The following is an 11424-nucleotide window of genomic DNA, read 5'->3' on the forward strand; positions in this document are numbered from 1 at the left end:
AGAAGAATTCTCTCTTTTAAGAATAGAAAAAGCTCTCAATGTAAGAAACCCTTTCAAGTACATAAGCAGTGCAAAAACCTTAAAAAACAGATCCCCTTGAAGCTCTAGGTTAAGAACTTCTGAAAAAATACAAAGGACGCAGAGACACTGGCCCTTTCATTTGACAGTTGTAACTCTGCATGTGAGATTTTGAAACTGAGAAGTCCAGAGTAATTTCTTTACACCTGATTTGAAAGTCAGTAAGGATGTCATCAAAGAGACTGAATCACTCTGGTATCTATTGGTAATAAATTGTAGGAAGACAGATGGTTATAAAAAGACTTTTAAAGCAAGAACTTTGAGGACAGTCCTTTAGAAGTGTCTTTTTGTCTGGATGAGATGTAAGGGTCATATTTTATAGGTCCACCATGGTTAGTCATTTAGCATGAGTTCTTCCTACTTAATTGCTTCACTGATTGCTTATTGTTGTCATTGTTTACACTGCAGTTTCTTTACTCTAACAAGTAAGATGTCGGTTTCCCTTCTTTATCCCTGTTGGCGTGGGTTTTCTGGAGGGGAATGTTGTCCTGGCATGCAGTCACCGCTGAGTAACAGAGATGTATAGCATTTATAAAGCTTCTTTTGTATGCACGGTTACATATCCAAATTGTGCACCATCTGGATTAATACAAATAAAGTTATAATAAATCATTCAGTGCATTGTGAAATTTTATATAAATTCATATGAATGCTTTCTTTTACTTACCACGTGGATGTTTCCCAACAGATCAATGGCTCTGTAAATGCAAGCAAGTTTATTTCCTAATAATCTCATGATTATAGCTTTGTTTGTTAGTTACTTTATGCTTCATGTAAAAATGTCATTTTTTTATTGCCAGCAAGGGAGGCTTGATTCAAAACCTTTTAATATGTTGCCTTTTGTGCAGATGGGTTTCGTCCACCCACTGTGCTTCATTATGCCGAAATTTGGGCAGCAGCACTTTAACAACATGTATAATTATAAAAAATGATGACATTGTATTTTAATTGAGTTTTACCTTTACACAGATGTGGTGTGTGTATGTTTGTGTGTCTGTGTATGTGTATTTCTTCTTTCTTCTTCTTACAATAAAAGTGCCCTTCAGCTTTAAAATGAAAATCTTGAGGGGCCAGCCCATGGTGTTGCTGGATCCCCACATGGTCAACAGCACAGTTCCAGACCCAGATCCTGTGACTTGAGAAACATGCTGCATGCTCGTGCACACGTGCACAAAATCCTGAAGGGAGGAGAAATAGAGGAGAAGGTGCTCCAGTATGACCCTTCTTTGCGGGAGGTGCTTTCTCACTTTCACCCACTCATTCCCCACTGCAACTGCATGCACCCTCTTATGAAATTTTTAAAAAGAAAAAAGAACTTGAAAGGAAAGGATTTAACTTCAACTTTCCAAAATCTCTTCACTGAAAAAACAATGGTCCTACTGCACATACAAAGGAAGTAAACAAAGACACTGGGGACCTGGGACAGTGGTGAGAGGGTAACAAATTACTTCAACTGAACTAAACCGGAAAGAAATTGAATGAGCTTATTGAATACTCTTCTCTTTCAACCATCTTGATATCAGGAGAAGCCCCTCTGACAGATTAGAATTCCTGTTGAATACTGATTTTAAGTGGATCTGGAAGTAAATTATACTAAAGGACAAATTAATAATAGTACCTTAGTGTAGTATTCTTTTTAGGCAACTCCCTCATTTTCTTGGACTTTTGTGAATGATTGGTCAATGTTTATCTTCCGTAAACTTACTATCTTCAGAACAGGGAGTGTTGATGACATGGGCCAACAAAGAGCAACATAAAATAATGTAATTGAAGTTCAAAGTATAGTAGGGGTGCAGATTTATTATAAAAAGAAGCAACAGAAGTCCAGAAATTCATTCACAAGCTGTGCCTCATAGAAATCTTGTGGGCATGGGGCCAGCAGATGGCTTAACCTCTATGCTCCTGGACTCCCACATGGCCCCCACAGTTGGAGTCTCCAACTTGGTGGCTTGAAACTCATGAAGGGTGCAAGTGCATGGATGCCCAAGATCCCAGGAGGGGAGTGGAAGAGAAGAGACTGTGGTGTGGCAACCCCCTGGGGGGTGATTTCTCACTGCCTCTCCCCCAACCACAAGCACCCTAAGGCAAAAATCTCTAAAAAAAAAAAAAAAAAAAAGAAAAGAAAAGAAAAATGAAGCCTGCGGGTGTCACTTATGCACATTCTCTCTCTTCCCTGGCATCTTATCCTTGTTTCATATTTCTATGTCTGCTTCATTCATTGAGAGAAGTAGGGTAATCATTATTGCATCAGGTTACAAATGACTAAGGTCAGATAACTTGCTAAAATTAACACCTTAGATTTTGAATTTTAGCTTGTGCTTCTGTTTTGACCTTGGAGTAGTGTTCAAAATGTGATGGGTAATGATCCAGGAATTGCTACTGGCCAGGAGTTAACTGTGGTAAAGGAAAAGAGCAGTGCATGCCACTAATGATCTTGGATGGAATTCCAACCCAGCTCTGTACTGTCCAGATGAGTCTCTTAGCCGTAACAAGCTTCAGCTTTTTTCATTATGGAAAATAATATCTGCCTTTCACCCAATTTTGGCATTAGCAAACATAATAATACATAAAAACACTTTAAGTTAAAATGTCTAGACATTCTAAACTGTTAACTGTTTATAGAAGTGGTAATATTTTATAATTCTTTGCTATTAGATTCTCAGTGTCTTTTTGAGTTCTTTGTGTCTTTCTCCAATCACCCACCCATCCCTCTATCTCAAATCTAGACAAAGAAAAACAAAGCTTTTCCACATATTTATCTCACATATTGTTGTTCCCTAGAAGTGGTCTCTAACTATAATGTTCATTAAGAATAGATGATTAGATATGAATTGCATCTCAGGGGATTCCTGTCCATTTAAAGTAAATGGAAAAATTAACTGCTATTTTCACAAATCTGCACTTTTTAGCATCAATCCTTAGAACAGAAATCCACACTTTGAATGGAAACAGACCTAATAATAATAATGACTTGTTGATTACCTTCAGATTTTCAAAATGCCTAAATAAAGTCATGCATGCACATATGTCAAATCAACAAGGCAAAGTGTCAAATGTCCTTGTTTATAAGGAATTATATTAAATGTTAACTAATCAAACCTCTGAGAAATTGAATGAATGATGTATTTGATATAGAAATCTTTTTAAGCATGGGCTCATGGGAGGAAAACAGGAAAGCATCTCTTAATAATACAAAGGTGGAGAAACTCTGCAGTCCATTTGGTAAAACGGATTGGTTTTCAGCTGAAGTACAAGTGTCCTGCGAGAAGTGAACTCGTTTGCAGAATAATGTCACTGCAGATGTTCATAGGGAAGGAACGATTGCAAAGTGAAATGTTACCCACAGACTGCTTCATGAGTAAACTACTCATTGTATAAGGAAAAGAAGTAGAAAGCTACATGTGAATGCACCCAAAAACATATGTACAAGTTAAATAGTAACCTTCCTCCCGCAAAATTCGTATCTACCCAGATTCAACTTTATTTGGCACTAAGGTCTTTGCAGATGTAATCAGTTAAGATGAGATCTTAATGAATTAGGGTGGATCCTAAGCCCAGTGACTGATATCTTTAGAAGAGATACAGAGAATGCCATGTGACAATACAAGGAGAAAACTATGTGATGACAAAGGGAGAGATTAGAGTAATGCATATCCAGGCCAAGAAATAACAAAGGTTGCCGGCAACCACCAAATGCTAAAAAAAGGCAATAAAGGATGCTTTCTTAGACCCTTCTGAGAGAACATGGCCCTGTCAACACTTTAATTTTATACTGCTAGCCTCTAGTACTGTGACAGATTAAATTTCTCTTGTTGTAAGCTACCTAGTTTGTGGTATCTATTTTGGTATCCCTGGGAAATTAATATAGAAACTTGAGCATTTTTTGGAAAGTAATTCTGTTTTCCAGTTAACAAGCTTTACCTCCTTCTCTTAGACCCATGAATACAGGGCAGGTGCACTCTCCTGGATTTTTTTCTTCCTGTCAGACTTAAATTTTCTAGAGTGAAACCCTGAATCACTAATTTAGCACATAAATTGAATTTAGTTGTCCAAACATGATAGTGCAATTTTCTAAAGTATTTAATTTACTTAGCTCCTTGATTTGTTTACAGTTAGATCATCTGAGTCATTTACTTGCATAAATAATGTGATGCATTTATACACAACTCTTTGTGTATATGCATACATTTATTCATATTTTACACAGGAACATGATTTATGATTTATCTTTTTCTAGATTCAACATTATTCTAATGCATTAGCATCTCTAATAAGACAGCAACCATCAGTTATATGAGCCATTAAGTGGAGAAAGATTAACTTAAGTAAAAATTCTGTGATGTGCAGAGTATTGAAGGACATTATCTGTTGTGTATTTGCCTTCTTATAGTTCATAATTCCTATGCAACCAAAAAAGTTTGTGCTAATAAACTTGTTTATAAGGGTGTGGATATGCCCTCCATAAGGTTGTCAGGCTGATTTTTTATTAGTTAGGAAAGGAATGTTAGAGCAAAATGTCTGTTTTTTATAGTACTCTCTCAGAAATTTTCTACATTTAGTCTATAAGTATATATAATCACAAAGTAACTTCTTTATTTGTATTTTTTTTTGCAGTGGCATTTGCTATAGGACACAAGCACTCTCAAGGAAGACAGGGAGAGACAGAGAGACAGAAAGCGAGAAATCACTTGCCAGGGGCAATGGCTATGTTGTAATCCCTCTTGCTCCATTTTCCTCTCCCGATCTTGGGTACACACACACACACACACATGCGCCTGGCGTGTGTTTAGGTCACCTGGTCTGGGACTCGAACTGTGGTGGACTACATGGGAGTCCAGCAACATAGCCATTATGCCAACTGCTGGTCCTTTTATTTGTAATTTTATATTTAGTTCAATAATATCCTTTTTCAATCTGAATACTGATGAAAGAGATGATTGAATACACATGCCCAAATAATAAAAATATAGCAGTTTTTTTTTTTTTATCTAGAAGAGTAAAACTGAGAACATTTTAGCTTTAAAAATCTATCAATAATAACAGGATAAAGAAGAAAAAATATAGTCATATTAATTAATGCAGAAAGTCATTATTATAAAAATTCATGTTAAAAATTCTAAGCAAATTAAGAATGCAGGGAAACTTTTTCAACCTGGTAAGTTGAGAAAGAACACTCACAAAAAGTCAACAGATTAGCATCACCTTAATGGAAAGTATGAATAATTGGGACAATCAGTTGGCGTAATGGCTATGTTACTGTACTCCCATGAGGTCAACTGCAGTTCGAGTTCCAGACCTGGTGGCTTAAACTCATGCTGGGTACATGTGCATGCATGCCCAAGATCCCAAGAAGAGAATGGAGGAAAAGGGATTGCAGCATGGCTATACCCTCGTGGGGGGGGGGGGGGGATTTCTCTTTTTATCTCTCTGTCTTTCTGGTGAGCACACATACCCTATAGCAAAAACCTCTCCAAGAAAAAAAAAGTATGAAAAATTAAATCGTGTCCCCCTAAGATTGGAGCATGGCAAAAATGTCCACTCTCACCGCTCTTATTCAGCATAGTGCTGAAAGTTCTATCCATCACAGTAAGTTAAGAAAAAGAAATAAAACACATAGATTAAAACAAAACTGCCCTTAATTTTTTATATAGGAAATTCCAACTAATTTACAGAAAACTCTTAAAACTGATAAATGGGTTTGATACAAGATCAATACGCACAAATAAATTTGATTTTTCTATACCAAAAGGAATACATGGAAATAGAAAAGGATACAGGGCCAGACGCATAGCGTAGGAGTTAAAGGAGCTAGATCTCACATTGTCAGCCACTGCTCAAATCCTAACCCCAGTGACTTGAAAAACACATGAGGCATGTGTGTGTGGGTGTGTGTGTATATGTGTGTGTGTGTATATGTGTGTATGTGTAGCAAAATCTCAACAGGTTGGAGGGTAGGTATTACAGCATGATCCTGCCTCATTGGGGATGTCTCTCCCATTTCTCTCTGCCTTCTGGCAAGAAAAAATAAAAAGAAAATCCAACAAAATGACAATTTCTCCAAATAAAATGAAATACTTAAGCAAAAATCTAATAAACCATGTGAAGGATCTGTATCTTGAAGATTAGAAGATTCTTATGAAGGAAAACCAGGAAGACTCGAATAAGTGGAGAGATATACAATATTCATAGATTAGAAGGCTTAATATTATGAAGATGTCAATGTTATTCATATGAGCTTAAAATTGAAATATAATTTCTATTAAAATACTAATAAGATTTTGTAGAAATTGACAAACATTTTAATATATATGGAAGGGTACAAGGCTTAGTACAGCTAAAACAATTTTGAAAAGTAATAAAGTGGAATGAATCAATTTAATTTATTTTAGGATTAATTATATAGCTACAGTAATCTAGATGATGTCATACTGGAGAAGGGATATACATATATGAAAAGGACAGAAAATAGAACCCTGAAAAAAAGGCATATATATATATATATATATATATATATATAAAGAATTACTTACTTAATTTTATTTATCTTTTTTTATACTCTAAGGCTATAAAACATTTAGAAAAATATAAAGGATAAAATTATTGGGAACTTGAATTAAGTAAAGTATTCTTAGACTTGCCACCAAACTCATGACCTGTATAAGAAAAAAATTTTAAATTGTACCTCATTAAAATAAAAAACTTCTGCTCTGCAAAAACAAACAAACAAAAACCCTATAGATAAAAAGAAAATATTGCAAACCATACACAAGTAATCTTCAAAAAGTTCCTGGAAATGCATATTATAAAATAACTATGTATGGATTTAACATTTTTTGAGAAGTTTTGCTATAAGGCATGTGTGCTCACCAGAAATACAGAGAGAGACAGAGAGATAGAAAATAAGAAATAACCCCCGGGGGGATGGCCATGCCACACTCCTCTCTCCTCCATTCCCTTCTAGGGATCTTGGGCATGCATGCACACGCACCCGGCGTGAGTTTAAGCTACCAGGTCCAGGACTTTAACCGCGGTCAACTACGTGGGAGTCCAGCAACATAGCCACTGTGCCAATCGCTGGTCCACATGGATTTAAATTTTTTGGCACAAATATAAATTCATATTTTTTGTGCTATAAGGTGTGTGCGCTCACGGAAGAGACAGAAAGTAAGAAATCTCCCCACAGGTAAGATGGTCATGCCACATAATCTTCTCCTCCAAACTCCTGGTATTTTGGGCATGCACACCCACATGCCAAGAGTAAGTATCAAGATGTCCAAGTTGCCCATCCAGGACTGGAACTGCAGCCAACCACATGGGAGTCCAGCACCTTTAACTTCTATGTCACCTTCTGGCCCCTAGGTTCATATTTTAATTCCATTTTTTTCCATGACTTTTTTACGTACCCTTGTATCTGATAAAGTACTAGTATCTCATATATATAAAGCATCTTGAACTCAGAAGTTAAAAAATTAATAAATAAACAAAATTAAATTAGAGTAGATGCCAAAGACATGAGTCATTTCACTGAAAGGGCTACATAGATGGCAGATAAGTACATGAAAAGATAGTCACCACTATTAGCCATTAGGGAAATGCAAATGAACGACCCGAAGAGACACTACCACACTGCTATCAGAATGGCTGACATAAAGAATAGTGATAATAACAAATGTTGATGAGGATGTGGAGAAATTCAATCACTAATATATTATTAATAGTAATATAAAATGATATGGTTTCTCTGAAAGAGAGTATGGAAATTTCTCACATAAATCAACATGTGGTTACAATATGACTCAGCAATTACACACTTGAGCATTTATCACAGAGAAATGAGAACTTGTTATTCTCACAAAACCTGTATACAAACGTCTATAGTAGCATCTCTCATAATCACCTTAACTTGGAATCAACCCAGATGTCCTTCAATGGATGAATGGTTAAACAAACCTCAGTACTTCCATACTATTCAGCAATAAAAGGAACAAAATATCAATACACCCAACAACTTGGACCTCGATGACATTATGTTAAGTGAAAAATGCCAATTTCAAATGGTTACATACTTCGTGATTCCATTTATATAACATTTTTGAAATTACACAATTATAGAAATGGAGAACAGATTACTGGTTTCTAATAGTTTTGGAGGGGGATGGGAGAGAGCTGGTTGAGGCTATGACAGGGTAGCATCCTTGTGAGGGAGCTATTTTGTATCTTTACTGTAGTGGTCACATAAATTTAGACATGGAATATAGTAAACTAAATGCACACATATACATACAAGTAAATTAGTTCACCAAAACTGGTGAAATAAGAATAAAATCAATAGATAGCACCAATTTCAACTGATGACATGTCAGGCTAACACAAATTAAAGAACACCCCACAAAATAGCAATTCATAGTTTTTTGAGAAAGTCAAGGTCATGAAAGTAAAAGGAAAGAGAGGAAATGATTTTGGATCCTACATGCCCAACCGTGCAGTTTGAGTCTTGAACCTGGCAGCTTGAAAAATATACCTAACATGTCTATGTGCATATGCATCATCTAGAAAAGGAGGGAGAAATGATGGAGAAGGGATTGCAGCATGGCAAGGCAATGTGGGAGTTGCTTTCTTGCTTCCCCACACCTCCAGCAAGCTCATGTGTCCTCTAGCAAATTAAAAAAAGAGAAAGAGTAAGACATGACAAGTAAATGCTAAGCATGATTCTGGACTGGAGACTTGCTGTAGTAGACATTATTGGGATAAGTGCAGAAATACGAATTTGGTTTGAGCATTATATCACAGTAATGTTACTTTCCTGATTTTGACCTTTGTATTATGGATTGTGTCAGGCAGGAGAATTACCTAGTTTATAGAAAGACAAAAGTATTTGATGCTTATGAAGCATCATGCTGACAATTTACCCTCAAATAGTTCAGGTAAAAGCCTTCTTTGTATTATATTTATACTTCTGTGTGTATCTGAGACTATTAAGGAAAAAATAAAAGTACTGCATTATTTCTGAGACTATAGATAATGATAAGGTAGATGTTTTGTTTAGATTCTCAGAATATCTTGGTCTAGGATCCAGTCCTGAATTCTGTAGACTAAACAAGTAAATTTGTAGGTGTTTGGAAGTTATACCTGCATGGGTAGTGTCAATTCACATTTGCTAAATTCATAAGAGCAGAAATTCACAATATAAATCACAATATTTAAAATATGCAATGGCTAAGGAGACTGACCATTCAAAATCACTGATGGATTGATTACTCTCTTCTTATGATAAAAATATTTAGTAAAAGTTCTAAGCAAGTAAGAGGATGTTTAGTAAACATTGAATAAGAGATGAAGGATGCTTAGTTGTTAATGTCGTCAAGCCATTATAAATACATCCGTATTTTCCCATTGTATGAAAGTCAAGGGCTTTGAATTCTAAAAGATCTAGATTCAAATCCTAGATCCAAACATTATTTACATAATCTTGAAAAAAATTAACCTTTTTATGCTTCTTTGCTTGAGAAGTGGGAATGATAACTTCCCAAAACTAATTTGAAGATTACACTAACACATGTGAAGCATTTAGCACATAGCTTATGCTAGATAAATACTAACTCAAGGTTACTGTTATTTTTCTAGTTAATAAAGCTAAGTATTTGCACTGAAAATTAGAGACCCCTTCTCTTTTAAACAGATCTGGAAATATACTGTTAAATTCTTACTCATTTTCTAACAACTGCCAGTCTCCTTGATAATTTTTGTGATAGACGAACACAGTATATCTGTTGATTGGTTACAAAACTATGATAGGCTAAAACTTTAGAAAAAAGTAATACAGTCATCCTTCCACAAGATGCCTAACCAAATGCTCAGGCCATATTGGATGCCTAATGAATATTCAATGAAATGAATAACTACAAGATAAATGATAGCTATGATTGCAATCTGGGTATCTTTAAATGTCTTTGGTTTCACAGATTATCAATTAGAATAGTTCATTTTTATACTGGTAATTGTCTAATCTTAGTCATTACACAGGTTTTGTTTCACTTATTATTTTTTAAAGGATTTTGCCTTAGGGCTTGTATGCTCCCCAGAAGGAGACAGACAGACACAGTAAGAGGGAAAGTGAGAAATCACTCCCCCAGAGGTGGCCATGCTGCAATCCCTTCTCCTATGTTTTCCTCCCAGGATCTTGCGTATGCACACACATGTGCCTGGAGTGAGTTTCAAGCCACCGGGTCTGCAATTTGAACCAGAGTTAGTCTTGTGCGTATACATACACATGTGCGTGGAGTGATTTTCAAGCTACCAGGTCCGCAATTTGAACCAGAGTCAGTCTTGTGGGAGTCCAGCAATATAACCACTATGCCATCTGCTTGTCCCAACACAGAGTTATTTTTCTTAATTTCTTTCTTAAATTATAATCTTAGCCTCAAATGTTAGAGGTAACTTTTTGGATGAAAGATACTTTTTTGAAATACGGTAGTAAAGCTTAGCTAGAAAATTCAATTCCTGTAAATTAGTTCTCCAGTAATTGCAACCAATGGCACTCACTACCTTACTAAAATGCAGGCCAAAAGCACAAAGCAGCATTGCACATGCCCCGAAATTTACTCCCATTTCCAGTAACTCCCAAATTATTCCCTAGGTTGTTTGATGCCTATACACCACACTGTAAATTCCATTTGGCATGGAGTATCATGTTTAATTGAAGTATTGTGACCAACATTTACCCATAATAACAGAGGAGGAAGCAATCCCTGTGATAAAGTAATAACTCACCAAAAAAATGTCTGGGCATTTCAGAAAAGTTAAACTATTTCACTTTTAAATGCTTGCCAGTATGATCACTATCTATAGAGAATATGGTTTTAAACGACAGTCTATCTTTCCTGTTAATAAATATCCCCTTATTTTCTTTTGATAAATGTGTGTCAGATTCCCCTAAGTTCTTTTTTGTGTGCCTCAATCCTAGTCTACTTTTTGTGCTAAAAGGAAAGGGGGCAGGAAAGGTAAAGTCAGAGAGCCCAGTAATGATGACACATTTTTCTGAGTGATTGGACACAGCTAATTTGTACATCATTGTTCTAGACGCCACCCACCGAACAAGGCAGTCTTTCAGAGCTTGCCGTGAAATCACCTCATCAGCAAGATGAACAGTTGAACTAGCACAAAAATTCTCCACCTGGTAAATTTAGTTCATTCTCACATCAAACCACTTTTATTTCCTCAGAAATCTTAATGAGGCTCCTGGACATAAGAGCAATCTGTCTTTTGCTTTCTGAAGGACTATAGTTTTCAGGGTCTCCTACCAAACAGGTTTTAAGAGGCATACAAATTTTAATTTTTATCTCTCTT

This window comes from Tupaia chinensis, unplaced genomic scaffold, assembly GCF_000334495.1.
Source record: "Tupaia chinensis unplaced genomic scaffold, TupChi_1.0 Scaffold000414_1, whole genome shotgun sequence".
NCBI classification, from domain to species: domain Eukaryota; kingdom Metazoa; phylum Chordata; class Mammalia; order Scandentia; family Tupaiidae; genus Tupaia; species Tupaia belangeri.